Raw genomic sequence first — 14,678 nt, 5'->3', positions numbered from 1 at the left:
GAGAAACCTAACTCAGGAGAGATATATTTTAGGAAGCCAAACCTTGATCATTATAAATTGAGTAATAATCATAAACCCTAAGAACTTGAGGTAGATATATTATGAACAAGTTGATCATGTATATTCCATGACCATGCTTTGGAGAAGTAAAAAAGTAAGCCATAATTTAAACACTATATGATAAGTAGGTATCATTCCCCACATGAAATTATAGGGAGATCACTAGTAATCAAATCCAGGCTTATATCTCAATCTTAACTTGTGAATCACTTGGTGATCATAAGTAGAATCCTACCACATCTATATTCCACTCATTCCTCAACTAGAGAACATAAGAAAACCTTAGAGTCAAACTCTATACTTTATATGGTGAGAAACCATTCATCTATATCACCAAAGTTAACTATAAAAAGAACCATAACCACTTTAGTTACTTTAATGATAAATTGAGGATAGAAATAAAAGTCTATTGGTAGAAGATAAAACCAATTCTCAAGTCCTTAGTAACTAAAGGAGCACATGAAATATTAAGCAAATAACCAATTTATCATGCATTGGGGAGAGTAAACCTAACCAATGCAATATGGTGTCATCTCATATCTATAAACTAGAATTATATCTCAACACTAGTTTATGCATCACCATGGTGATCACCATATAAAACCAGGCTATAATTGAGATTCCAAACCATATGCCATTAGGTAAATAATATTAGAACCCAAGTATTGCACATTAATCAAATCTTATGCTTCAATTCTTGAACATAAGAAAAACCTTGTGCTACATTTCATAATTAAAACCATGTGTGTAGTAATCAACCAATTATCCTTGTAACCAAGATCAACCATGATTGAAATAATACCTACATAAATACTTTCAAAGAAAATGATAAGTATTAACCTTAACAAGGGATTTATCATAGATACTATAAAACCATAATACATTGGTGCTCATATAAAATCATGTGCAAGTGACCAATTCCCTAAATTGAAACCAAGTCATAATACAACCTTTAAAATACTTTGAGTTGAAAGTATGAACTATAATAATCCAAAATATTTTATGCACAAGGAAAAAGAAAATTAAAATGAGAATATAAACTCATGTTTATTGTTTATTTTGAAAAAGCCAACAAGAATGAAATGTAATCAAATATAAAATACTTGCTTCATATAGGAATGTGGTGTAATACATCACTCCATCTTTTAATTGAATTGACATAATAAGAAACCTGCAAGAAAATTTTGAAATCAAATTAGATTCAAATCAGAAATATAAAAACAGAAAAAGAAAACAAAGAAAAAAATGGAGAGAGGCTTACCTGGACCGTGCCAGCCGAAGGAGTCCACCAGCAGCCCGATAGGCCCAGCCCAAACCACAGCCCAGCCTGGCCAAAGTACCCCTTCGTCTAAAAAAAGAGAGGAGAGGGTCGTCCTCATCCACTCCAGCACGCATGCCGGCCAGCACGAAGTCGTGGCCATCTTCCCCTCTCGCTGGCGAGCTCTCCTTGATCATCGTCGTGACGAGGCTCACCCTACACCCTATAAAAGCTCCCGCACGAACTCTAGCTTCGATTTCTTCCTCCTCCTGCTTAATTTTCCCCTCTTGCCGAAACCCTAGTCGCTAGGACTCCGGTCATCGCGGGCGATTGGGGAAGCCCCAAGCTCCACCGAGACCACCGTCGTCACCACCATGATCTGCTTGCCCCTCCTGCACAAAGAATCGAGCCAAGAAGCCCCCAGTCGCCGGAGGGAGCTCGTTCCCTTTCGCCGGCAAGCCGCAGAGAAGTCGACCGTGTCGTCGTCTCCGGCCATATCCTTCGCCAATTCGAAGCTATACGCGGCAAGGGTGAGCATGCGCTTCTCGAAAACCAATTATTGGCCTTAATCATCCACTGTAGCTTGATATCGTCGTAGTCCATCGTGCACCGCCGTTTCCGTGCTCGCCGGAGGTTGCTCCGACGACCATTTGCTGGGGGCGCCGCCACCCGTTAGCTCAGCATAGCACGGCGAATCCAACCCACACCTCAGCTTAGACGCGGGAGCGCCGAATCGCCGGCGCCAATCTCGCCTGGCCGTCGGCCGACCACTCCAACGCCACCTCGGCGATTTTGACCTTGGTCAAAGGCCGTGTGGAGGCTGACGTGTCTCTGGCCCACTGGTCAGTGACCATGTGGGTAGTTTAACCCGGTACAATTAGTTTTTCTTTATTTTTAATTCCAATTCAATAATTATTGAAACTTTAATTGAATGTATAAAATTCATTATAACTCAGAAAATTATAAATAAGATATCAAAATTCTTAGAAAAGTAAACTCTACTCAATAAAAATATAATATGAAATTTTTATTTTTAATAAAAATTTAATTGTTTTAAACTTAATAATTAAGCCTTTCTTTATTTCTTAATTGAATTAAAAATTCAATAATTAGGAAAACTTTTCAAATTAAATAAAAACCAGTAAATAAATAAAGAAAACATTTAAACTAATTTTATTTATTTGTTAATTGGTTAAATCCTTATTTATTGTTTAAAAATAATAAAATATCAAATCTAATATTATTTTTATTTCAGAGTTATTAGTAACTTCAAACTTATAATGAAGTTATTAATCTAAGAACTATATGGTAACTAGGAAACCCTAATTTCATATTGGATAAATATTACAACCTCATAATTGTATGTGAAACCCAAAACCCTAATTCCACTAGAAACCCTAGCTCCACTATTTCATGAGAACTCTAAATTATTTCCAAACCTAAACCCCAAGTTAACATGAGATCATGTTACTTCATTAGTAATCATAGATTCATATTTAGCAACTCAATGCTTGTTCAAATCCACATAAAATATGGGAACCCTATCACTACTAATTAGCATCCCATGTGTTCATCCTAATCAAACTTAGTGCCTATCCAACCTAGATGATCAAATTAGGATCAAACAAGTCCAAACCCTAGTTTCTAAATGCCAAAACCATCATCCTTTTTCATTCATGCTTAGCATCCCACCATTGTGATGAACTACTGTCACATCCCGAAATTTTCCAAATTTCGGAATGTAAAATAAAAATAAATTTAATGCTTGATTGTTTGAACTTGATTGAATTTTTCACAAGGAATTAAAACTTGTATGTTTATTAAAAAGGTATTTGCAAAAATATAGAGTTTACATAAATCGGTTTTCAAAATATATACCAACAATAATCTATTTTGTTCGGGGGTTTTGAAACTTATTATTTTGAGAAAACATGAAACTCTAAAAAAAAGCACTATAGACACACAGATATATATGTCAAATTTTGGTTTCATAAAGTTTATATTTTTATCCCAAATTTGGTCTGATATTAAAGGATTTTTCATGATGAATCCAACGATACCTTATTTGCCTTTTTCTGATTAATTTCGATCCTCCAAAAATATATTTTAAATTTCTAGATTTAATAAAAGAAAAAAAATGCGGCCAGCCCGAACGGCCCACCCAGCCGAACAGCCCAGCTTGCCCCACCCCCAACCAGCCCAGGCCGCCCCAGCCTTCTTTTTTTTTTCGCCAGCCCAACTTGGCCCGACCAGCCAAGGTAGCCCAGCTGACCGGCTCACTAGTGCACACGCACGGAAGAGGTCTTCTTCCTCCTGGGCACATATACTGGCACGTACAGCCATGGCTTCTTCTTTTCATCTTCAATTTCCCCTTATTTCTAGCGACCGTTTCTTCTCGAGTTCAATACGAAAGTTACTCCTAATTAGATGAGCGTTCCATTCAGGCAATTATTTCTCCACTTTATTGCCTTAATCTCCCAAATCGTCCAGGTGCACCGAATGCCGCCCGATGGCATACACCTCCCGATCTCCCTCCTCAGCCCATACTAAATCAAACCGAGGAGAGCACCTTGTGTTCCTTGTTCTTCTCCACCGCTTTCATTCACAAAGTTTCTCCAGATAAACCATGTACAGACCACACCGACCATGCCATCTACAGCCTCAAATTCGAGTTCATCGCTAGATCTTGTCGTCTAGAGTGATCACCATGAAACTTCCTTGCACCATAAGATGTTTCTCTTCAAGGTCTACCTCCGGGACATAGTCGTTTATCACCTAGTTGATGTTGGCCGCGACATCATCGGAGTTCATCAGACTGGTATGTCGTGTACGTCAACCTGTAGGCCAATTCCATTATTTTCGTGAACTCCTCTCACCGTCGCCTACCTCCAGGACATCTGGGTGCAGTCTCTGGTCGATGTTTGACACGCAGCCGTCGTTCCCTCCTCTCGCCGGCCGCCATGACGCTGTTGACGAATACGGTTGGTACAAACTGACTCAGATCTCTGTTCGTTTTCCATTTGGTTACTTACATCTGGGCACACCTTCTAGACACAAAACTTCTGTGTTTCTACAGATAAACAACACACACAACGATGTCTGCCGTCGCTTCATCCGACTCGCTGCAGACACAATCTACGCCGGGACATACTGAGGAGTCCTCATTTTCTATTTAACGAGCTGCACGTCTTTCACTCCTTCCACGAGCTCTGCCACCACCGGACAATAACTTCTTCGATTTCACGAGCCGCCGTGGTCGCACGAAGCAGTTCCAACGACCTTTGTAGGCGAGCGCTGCTACTGGTATGCCCTTAAACGACACGATCTAGATTCCAAGGCTGAAGCGTATTATTTAGATTATATTAGGCAGATCCTCCTAGGTTGTTAGATCCAAATCTAATGGTTCTTGTTAGCTCAATAAACTGAACGGGATCGGTTCATGTGTGTTAGCTGATATCTCATGTCTAACTTCAAAATTCCAGATCATTAGATGTAGAGCTCCGTTTTAGATGATTTCTCTGAAGTTAAGTTCGTAACTAAATCTTCTACAACTTTTGTATAGGAAGATTTTCCATCCGAGAAACTTTCTCGGACAACTTTTCGGACACCACTAGAATTCTAACCGCGTATTGTAAAATTCATATCTTGAGTTTTACACATCGGTTTTCGACAAACTCTATACCGTCGGAATCAGTAAAATGCCTAGGTCATTCTGGACATTTTGCATGTTGAATTTGCACACTTTGTTTTCACGGTATATCTATGGTCCGCAATATAGTTCTCCCACTATGCAAATCAATTAGACACATTCACCATGTTCCATGATCACATCTTTCCACAACATATTATCTTAGTCCATAGTATTCAAATAGCAATTGAGTTATTTGAGTAAATTTTCATATCACTAGTTCCTATCTAATCTTTTCCTTGTGCCATTGGTGAGTGTTGTCACACTCTCCATAATGGTATGCTTTACGTCATATGAGACTCATATGATTCTATCACATGGATCATTCCAATTATTCATTCTGGTGTAGCAAACAACTCTTGATCATATGCCTTGTCAATCTTTTCCTCCTTATTATTTGACTTGGATAATCTTTTTCTTTCAAAGTACATGACCATTCCAATCTACCAAACCATATCTTGCAACCCAAACCTCATGCCACACCTTAGTACCATAGAGCGATTTTCGATTGTTGTCTTGTTTGATTATGTTGCTATGAATGGTGTGTTTATGTTGTGCTATTTTTGTTTTCTTATAGTTTGTGCGGAGAGCCACGTGTTTTGATTGAGATAAAAGGGAACGATCTTCAACTACCAAAAGGCAAGTGACACACACCAAATGTCCCAGTTTTTAATTCTTGCACAGTAGTGTTTTTTATAGTAGACATGTCTAGGGTTTATGCTTTTTGCCTGCTGTTAAATCCTAGTAGTTTAGCTACACCACTCCTAGACTCCCTTTGTCGCCATTAAATTTAGTTGTTATCTGCTATGCCATGGAAAAAGGTTTTGATAGAGGTTAAGGAAAAACAACTAAGTTTAATGAATTACCTGGGTGAATGGTGGAGTTATGGAGAGGGTGGCTGTATCAGGGGGAAAGACCCTGGTGCTAGTGCACACTTGCGGAAAGTCACCCAGGCTTAAAGAGATTGTAGACAAATCTTGCTCATTAGCTTCACGTACAACCACATGCTACTATGGCTCTGGCTTGATAAAGTATGTTGCATGAACCCGGATCCTAGGGGCCAGGTGGTGGTAGAGGGATACTGTAGGTGGGGGCGTGGCCCTTAGGGAATGGTTCGGGCGATTACACACAGAAGGTCTCGGCCACGGTCTGCACCTGTCCTTTGAGCAAAATGTGCATCGAGGTAGAAGGATTGACCTGGCCATGTGGGTAAAGGTGTACAACCTCTCGAGAGTGTAAATCTAAGTACTTAGCCGTGTCCCCGGTTATGGACAACTTGAGCGAACTGACAAGTCTTTGTTCGAAGATCTCCTCATCCCAATTTCTTAAATAAAATTTGAATGGGTGAACAAGGGTAGGATGGTACATTGGGGCTTTACCAATGCTACTGGTAATTTGGTACATTGGGGTTTTACCAATGCTAATTAGATTGAAAGAAAATGTTTTGACAAATGATAGGGAAAAATTGGCTTTACGCAAAATTGCCTGAGCTCTACCAACCAAATGTACACTTAAGTGTTAGGTTGCCATTTGAGTCCACTATAGTGTCATCTTGCCAATACATTCAAAGTATTGACCATTCGTGGCTGTAACGTTTCATGTTGCAGATGTTTTAAAAGACGAGTGAGTTACGATGGTTAGGGTTACGAGTCTATCCTCAACATGCTCGCCTGTGGCACATGAAGACGAAGGACTCCATGCTGTCTATGTTTGTTTGTTGTGAAACTCTGATGATATGCTAGCCTTGTGCTATGCAATTTGTAATACATTATGTAATTTCTGGATCATACGATGTAATAAAGATCTTTGTTTCTTGGTATTACATCTTGTACTGTGTGTGCTAGCGATTGATCCAGGGACTAGCACAGTTACACACAGAGATCGGCACCCTAAAAAGGTGAGGTCACTACAACTACAATAGCATCTATGCCCAATAATTATCATTACATAACCATAGTCCACTAAACCCCACCAGTACTTCATAATTATGAATCATCCTATTTAGGAAACCACCATTCCTTACTTAGTGGATCAAATAGCTAAACCTAGACAACCTCAATCCTAATTGTAATACTTCTTATTACTTAAGAAGTATGTTCTTCAAAAGTTTTTCTTTTGAAGAGAATTAAGATTAGCCATCAAACCTGCTTATAAGAACCTATAAACCCTAGCTAGCAATCACCAGCAAGATGAATCAACCTTGATAGCAACCATGTATAATTAATTGCTTAGGATGCCTAGGCTTAACTCAACCTTACCAAAACCTAGGTTTCGATGAATCCAACATTGTTGTGATCCATCTAATACTTACTCCAGAAACTAGATGAAACCATAGTCAACCATAGAACCCCACAACCTTAATTATCATACTTGTTCTTTATTAAAGAACATGTTCTTCAAAAGTTATTCTTTTGAAGTATATGATATTCAATCATTAACCATGACATATAGTACTAAAACCAACCACTATCCATTACATGTTAGGATTATACCGAATCTTACTGTTGTGTGCTATTAGTGTTATTGTTATGATATGTTGCAGCACCTGTTTATGATACCATGTAACCACACCTGAATAAGAACCTTGTATGAGAATCATTCTAAAAGTGTAACCCACCGAAACTAATCATTACCAACCACTAATCCTAAATCATCGGGGTTAGGTCACGCTTAGAGCGATTGCATCTCATACTTATGCATTATTGCATCCTTGCCAATCTTTTAAACATCGTCCTTACCGGACGATGATGCTATTTCAGAATTTGGAGTTATTGCGTATCGAAGACCTTGCCTGCATAATCTTGCAGTCAATAAAGGCAAGTTCATCACTTGCTCATGTCATTTGAGTATTTTTACCAAATTACTTGCAAAGTACTATGTTATCACTATTGCATAAAAAGCAAAACCACTATTTTCATAACTATGAATATGACTATGTGGTGGGCAATGGAACCATGGATTGTGTTGATATGGTGGAGGTTCCATTGCAAGGGTTTATATCCATCTAGGATTAAATAACAAATGTCATCCAGTGATTCTTGTGCCGTAATACCCGTGTTAACCATAAGATCTGGAGTGGGACGGAATAGTCAATCGTATTTCCACCTCTTGTACATCAACAGATGCGCTTACCGTAGCGGTTTGTCAACACCCGGATTTTTAAGTCCGAATGCCTATTATGTCATACATCGCAATCCCAGGAATATTGTTGTTGCGAGGCATAATAGTTAAGTATCACAGTCATCATTCATTACAAACCATAAGTCTTACAAATTGGAATCACCTGATCCATATTACACGAATAGTTGATCTATTGATCAACGAACAAACACAAGTTCATAGTTCAACATAGCGGAAGCGTAAGATACAAGGACTCTCTAGTCCACAGGCCAACGCTTGACGTCGGAAGGCGCTTAGTTGTCGTAGGCGTCCTGCTGGTCATCTCCTTGGTCGTCTTCATACTCTGGCCATTTGAATAGCCAGGGACAAAGCCGTGAGTACGTTGAGTACTCGCAAAGTAATACTAATGTAAGTGCTAGACATTCTAGTAGGGTTTGCTAAGCTCTAGTTTATTTGCATAAAGCTAGTTTTAGTTCACAAAGTTTTGAGAAAAAGCTTACTCCAGTGCTAACTAACTCAAGTGGGAACATTAGTGTCATTCCCACCATTCAAATGGTGATTTCAAATCAATCCACCACAAGTCATTTCACCATCACCTTTCAACATCATTTTCAAAGATATGACATCGGAAACTGTATGGCCTTTCCAACCGTCCGTAACCGTGGACGCGGCTATTCGAATAGGTTTACACTCTGCAGAGGTTGCACACTTGTGCCACAACATTTGATTTCATCCGTCGGGATTTCCCCGAATAATCGTAACACAGTACGCGGATTATCAACCATAACCTTTCACTTACGAATCCTAGTATGAGCACCTCTCCCCATGAGCTTGGCCTCCCAGTGAAGACCGGTCGGCACAGGAAGCGCACAGGCTTGGGCCGGACATTCACCTCATTTCGCATCATATCGTATCGTTTCTTTTGTGGTAGAGGCAGCTTTCGGCATAACCCCGATGATGCTTGTTTAGAGGGAACCCATACTAAGACGCATAAACTTCCGCTTAAGCCCTACCCATAATCGGGTATTGTGGGGGTACTTAATAATTGGAAAGGTATCGCATTCAAACCAACATCATGTTTTATCAAAAATCACCATCTTCTCTTGGTCATATTCACCTTCAAAAATCATTCAATGGAATGCATCTTCATTCCAAGGTTTCAAAATCCTTTCAAAAATCACAAGATTCCCATCTAGAGTAGTCAAGTTTTAGTTCATTAGCACTAGCTCTAATTCATGAGGGGTGCTACCTTGCTTTGCTTGGAAGAGACTAACTCACTACTCTAATAACTAACTTGTATTTTGACCAAAGTTAACTATAAAAGTAAATCATTTAGAAAACAAGTAAAAACTTGGGATGGGTTCACATAAGAAAAGATAAGAAACATGGTGCCTTGCCCCAAGGGGCTTTGCACTTGGCAAGAATAAAAGCTTGCATAGTATTTTAGCTTGCCTTGGTAGTTCTCAAACTGTTCCTCCTCCTCCTCCTGGTAGCAACCTTCTTCTTCGGCGTACTCTCCGGTGCTACCGTCTAAATGTGAATACGAGTATAATTACTCACTAATTCAATGGCTATTCCACACATCACAAATAAACACACAAACTACCCTATGCACACACATAAATAAACTAGGGTGCATGGGTTGTGGGATTTAAATAGGATTTGTATTCCATATGTAAATGATAGTTTCCATAGGGTTCTTGAGAAATAATTTCCTCTCATTGAAATCTTCTTAAGATTTAATTTCCCCACAATCATGGATGAACTCATCTTGACCTAAGTCAAATGTTCATCATCATCATCATTTGGGAAAATGATTTAAATGAGGTGAAACACCTCATACCATTTAATTTACACTACATTTGATTTAAATCTCAAGAAATTCATATAGGAGATTTTGGAACCAGGGGTCCAAACATCCCATGAATTCATGTGAGACAAGTTTAAATGAAGTATAAGACTTCACACAATTTAACTTTAATAGTTTTGGACAATATCAACTAGTTAAACTAGTCAAAATATCCATTCATTAAACCATGGCATGATCATGCAAAGTGACCCCACCATTTTATTGCATAAACAATTAGTGTAAGTCAAATGTGAGCTACTAGAGTTGGAATTAACTTAATATCTATTTTGGTTGATTTTTAAGAATTATTTGAATAGGGAAAAGTCCCTGGCTTGTTATTTTTGTCACATTAATTCTGCAAAGAATTTGACCATGAGGCTAGTGGCATGTTGTAGAGAATTTCAGTGGCTTTCCAACAATATCAAAATCACTAAATTTGGTTTAGCCAATTTGAAACTATTTAATTTCAAAGTTTGGGCAGTATTGAAAAAGGGATGTAATTGTTTAAATCAAATTTGAATAAAAGGGCCGGCGGGAAAACGAAGCTGGGCCGAAAAGGTTTAAACAGGCCCAAGGCCAGCCCAGCCACGGTCCAGTGCCGCGCGGGCTGCCTGACGAAGGGTCCCGCATGACAGCGGCGATAAACACCCGAAACGCAACCAGCGACGTGGCGCCATGGATGAGAAGGCGATCCAACGGCGCACGGTCGTCGTCTACTCCGGCGAGAAGCAGAGGTTCGCGGCGAGCCTAGGGGTGGGAGAGCTAACCAGGGCTCCCGCGGTGGCTGGCGGTGTGCGTGATGTAGATGTGGACGACGGCGAAGCTCTGGCACCGGCGGCAACTCCTGGATTGGCTCCAATCGACGGCGGCGAGGTGCGGTGCGGCGGGCTCCGATCTTCAAATTGGAGCAGCTCCGGCGACAATCTAGCGAGTGGTTGGGTGGGGGAGAAGCAGTGGAGGATGGTGAACGAGATGGTGTGCTCAGCTTCGTCCAAGGAACTCCGTATTTATAGATGGCCAAGGGTGCTGCGTGGCCGTGAAGAAGTCGACCGAGGTGCGGCGGTTCCGGCGTGGTGTTGGGCTAGGCAAGGGTGCTACGACGTTCTCCTCGTCCAGGCGAATCTGTAGGTGGCAATGGCGCGGTCGGGCGGTGTCTGTGGGCGAAGCATTGCATCCGTGTCTGCCGCGTTGGTCGCGGGATCGCGTCGTCGTCTACGGCGACGGCGGGCACGGGTCGTGGTCTTGGCCGTGTCTGGCGATGTCCAGGTGGCGAGTGCGTGCTCAACGGCTGGTCAGCGAGGCCGGGCGGCGTGAGGTGATGGCGCGGCGCGTGGCCGATGCGTGTCCGCGGTGTGCACACGCGCGACGCGAGCGGCGTCCGGGCGAGTTTGGGCGCGCGTGTTCCGGGCGTTGTCGACGTCTTCGTCGACCAGGGCGGAGCTGGGCGAGGCTAGGCGGTGTGGTGGCGTCTTTGTGGCGAGGGGGCCGGGGTTGGCGAGCAAGGGAGAGAGGGGAGGTGGTCGAGCTCGGCGACATGGCCGGCATGGCCATGTCCTAGCTTCTCTCCTCCTCTCCTTAGCTCCACTATGTTGCCTTGAGGGTTTAAGGGGACCAGGGAACAATGTAGTATAGCTTTGGTTTAGATTAGGTGATGTAGATCACTATTTGCAATAGTTGCAAATAGTGCCCAATTTTGGAAATTCACAAAAATGTCCAAATTTGAAATAATTCAAATGGTGAACCTTTTTGAAATGTGAGTGTTGGGATAAGTTGTAATTGACCAGAGATGAATTGAGGTGGTGGTGGAAAAATTAGATTTCAAAATTTGGCCAAAATGGCTAAGTGGAGATTGTTGATCTTATTATAAAGTTGCAACTTTGGATGAGCATAGCTAGTGATCAAAGATGAATTTGGCAGGGTGGTCTTCATCAAAGTTGTTCACCTTGATGTTGACTTTGAAAAGGTGCAAGGAGTTAGCAAGAATGGATTTGAGAAAATTGAGTTGCAGGGGCTCAAAGTGGGGATCAGACTAAAATTGGCAGATTTGGCCATCATCACATGTGAGTGGGAAAAGTGTTGGAAATCATTTGAATTGTGAACCCTTGATTCCAAAAGTTGTAATAAGTGTTTAACAACATTATTCAACTAATGGTGAAGACCAAATAGGTCTAGGGTCAAAATTTATAAAAAGGCCATAGGGCATATGTGAGGGTTTTTAGGGTTTTTCAAATATTGGAATTTCTTCCTCTTTGATTTATTTGGTTGGTGATCCTCATATGATCACTCTAGGGTTTTAGAGCATACAAAATAAAAAAAAAGTACGAACAATCATCATGGCACATCACTCAAATGCACAAGTCCTATGCATGGTACTATATGCAAAAGAAAAGTTTTTGTTGGTTTGAAATTTTGTTCTCTGGAATTCTCTAACTTTCTTTTCCTTGAAATTTGGGGTGTTACAAACCCTTCCCCCTTACAAAAGATCTCGTCCCGAGATCAAAAGAAAGTTAGGTACTAAAGAGATCTGGGTACTCCTTCTTCATGAAGTCTTCGCGTTCCCAGGTGGCTTCATCCTCGGTATGATTGCTCCATTGGATCTTCAGAAACTTGATGCTTCGGGTGCGGGTGGTTCTGTAAGCTTCTTCTAGGATGCGAATCGGCACTTCGCGGTAAGTCAGATCCTGGTTGATATCCACCGATCGGTGATCGATGTTCTTGAACACTTCGGTCTTCTCAGGGACTTCAAGACATTTTCGGAGAAGTGAGATGTGAAAAATGTCGTGCACAGCCGACATTTCTTCAGGCAACTCCAGTTGATAAGATACTTCACCTCGGCGGCTGAGGACTTGGAAAGGTCCCACATAGCGAGGTGCAAGCTTTCCTTTCAGCTGAAACCTTTGCATCCCTTTCAAGGGAGATACTTTGAGATAGACGAAATCTCCGATCTCCAAGGTCATCTCCCGACGTCTCTTGTCGGCGTAGCTCTTACATGCGGATTGCGCAGTCTTGAGATACTCGCGGATCTTGTGAACCCTCTCTTCTGCTTCACGAAGAACGTCTGGGCCGAAAACTTGACTCTCTCCGACTTCTGACCAGTTCAGGGGGGTACGGCACTTCCTTCCGTACAAGGCTTCAAAGGGGGCCATCGTAGGTGGCTTGATAACTATTGTTGTATGAGAATTCTGCGTAAGGTAGGCGGTCTTCCCACTTGGATCCGTATTCCGCACGCATGCTCTAAGCATGTCTTCCGATGTCTGGTTTACTCTCTCAGTCTGTCCGTCGGTCTGAGGGTGATAGGCGGTGCTGAAATTTAGGCGAGTGCCTAGTCCCTCATGCACCTTCTGCCAGAACCTTGAGGTGAACTGTGATCCTCTATCAGACACTATCGATTTGGGGGTTCCGTGCAAGGCGACTATTCTGGAGATGTAAAGTTCAGCCAACTTGGGGCCTTGATAGGTGGTTTTGACGGCGATGAAATGGGCGACTTTGGTCAATCTATCGACCACTACCCATATGGAATCATTGCCTTTCTTTGGATTTGGGCAGTCCGGTGATAAAGTCCATTCCTACGGAGTCCCATTTCCATTCTGGAATCGAAGGGGTTGCAACAGTCCAGCGGGTCTTTGGTGTTCTGCCTTGACTCTCTGACAGATGTCACACTTAGCGATATAGCTACCGATCTCTCTCTTCATTCCGTGCCACCAAAATTGTTCTTTCAGGTCCTGGTACATCTTGGTACCTCCGGGGTGGATGGAATAAAGGGTGTCATGGGCTTCTTGCAAGATGACTTGTTTCAAGTCAGAGTCCGATGGTACGCAGAGATGTTCTTTGTACCACAGCACTCCGGCTTCGTCTACGGTGAATCCGGGGGCTTTTCCTTCGGCTATCTGTTTCTTGATTCCGTCAATGCTAGCGTTGTCTTTCTGGGCTTCCTTGATCTGACCAACCAAGGTGGGTTGCAGTGCTATGCTGGCTAGGAATCCTTCACTTACAAGTTCAAGTCTGAACTGTTCAAACTCTTGGTGCAAACTGGGCTGTTCGGTTGCGAGCATGGAGTTCAAGCGGCACGGCGATCGACTCAAAGCATCCGCTACCACATTGGCCTTGCCGGGGTGGTAGTGAATCTCCATGTCGTAATCCTTGATCAATTCGATCCATCGGCGTTGTCTCATGTTCAACTCCTTCTGGGTGAAAATATATTTGAGGCTTTTGTGGTCGGAGTAGATCTCGCATCGATTACCCATGAGGTAATGACGCCAAACTTTCAAGGCTAAGACCACGGCTGCAAGCTCGAGGTCGTGGGTTGGGTAATTCTGCTCATGTTGCTTGAGTTGTCTAGAAAGGTAGGATACCACCTTGCCTTCTTGCATAAGCACGCATCCAAGTCCAGTCTTGGAGGCGTCGCAATATACGTCAAAGGGCTTTGCGATATCAGGCATGATCAGGATTGGGGCTGTTGTCAGTCTACTCTTGAGCTGTTGAAAGCTCTCTTCGCACTTGTCGGTCCATTCAAACTTTCTGTCCTTTTTCAGCAGTTGGGTCATTGGTCGAGCGATGCTCGAGAAACCTTCTACAAATCTGCGGTAATATCCGGCTAATCCAAGAAAAGCACGGACCTCGGTTTGTGTGGTTGGGGCTTTCCATTCCATAACAGTTTTGATTTTGGCGGGATCTACGGCAATCCCTCCTGCAGACAAGATGTG

At 42.2% G+C, this 14,678-nt stretch overlaps 1 long non-coding RNA gene across 1 annotated transcript; it reads left to right on the top strand.

Moving 5' to 3' along the window:
* Positions 1-3,574: 3,574 nt before the first annotated feature.
* Positions 3,575-5,661, top strand: LOC127349029 (uncharacterized). The gene is made up of 4 exons (XR_007880088.2): positions 3,575-4,136; positions 4,211-4,299; positions 4,395-4,621; positions 5,584-5,661. It is a non-coding gene; the product is annotated as an uncharacterized lncRNA (long non-coding RNA).
* The last annotated feature ends 9,017 nt before the right edge of the window (positions 5,662-14,678 follow it).

The sequence above is a fragment of the Lolium perenne genome, chromosome 4, assembly GCF_019359855.2.
Source record: "Lolium perenne isolate Kyuss_39 chromosome 4, Kyuss_2.0, whole genome shotgun sequence".
NCBI lineage: Eukaryota > Viridiplantae > Streptophyta > Magnoliopsida > Poales > Poaceae > Lolium > Lolium perenne.
This window is presented reverse-complemented; position numbering and strand designations above follow the sequence as displayed.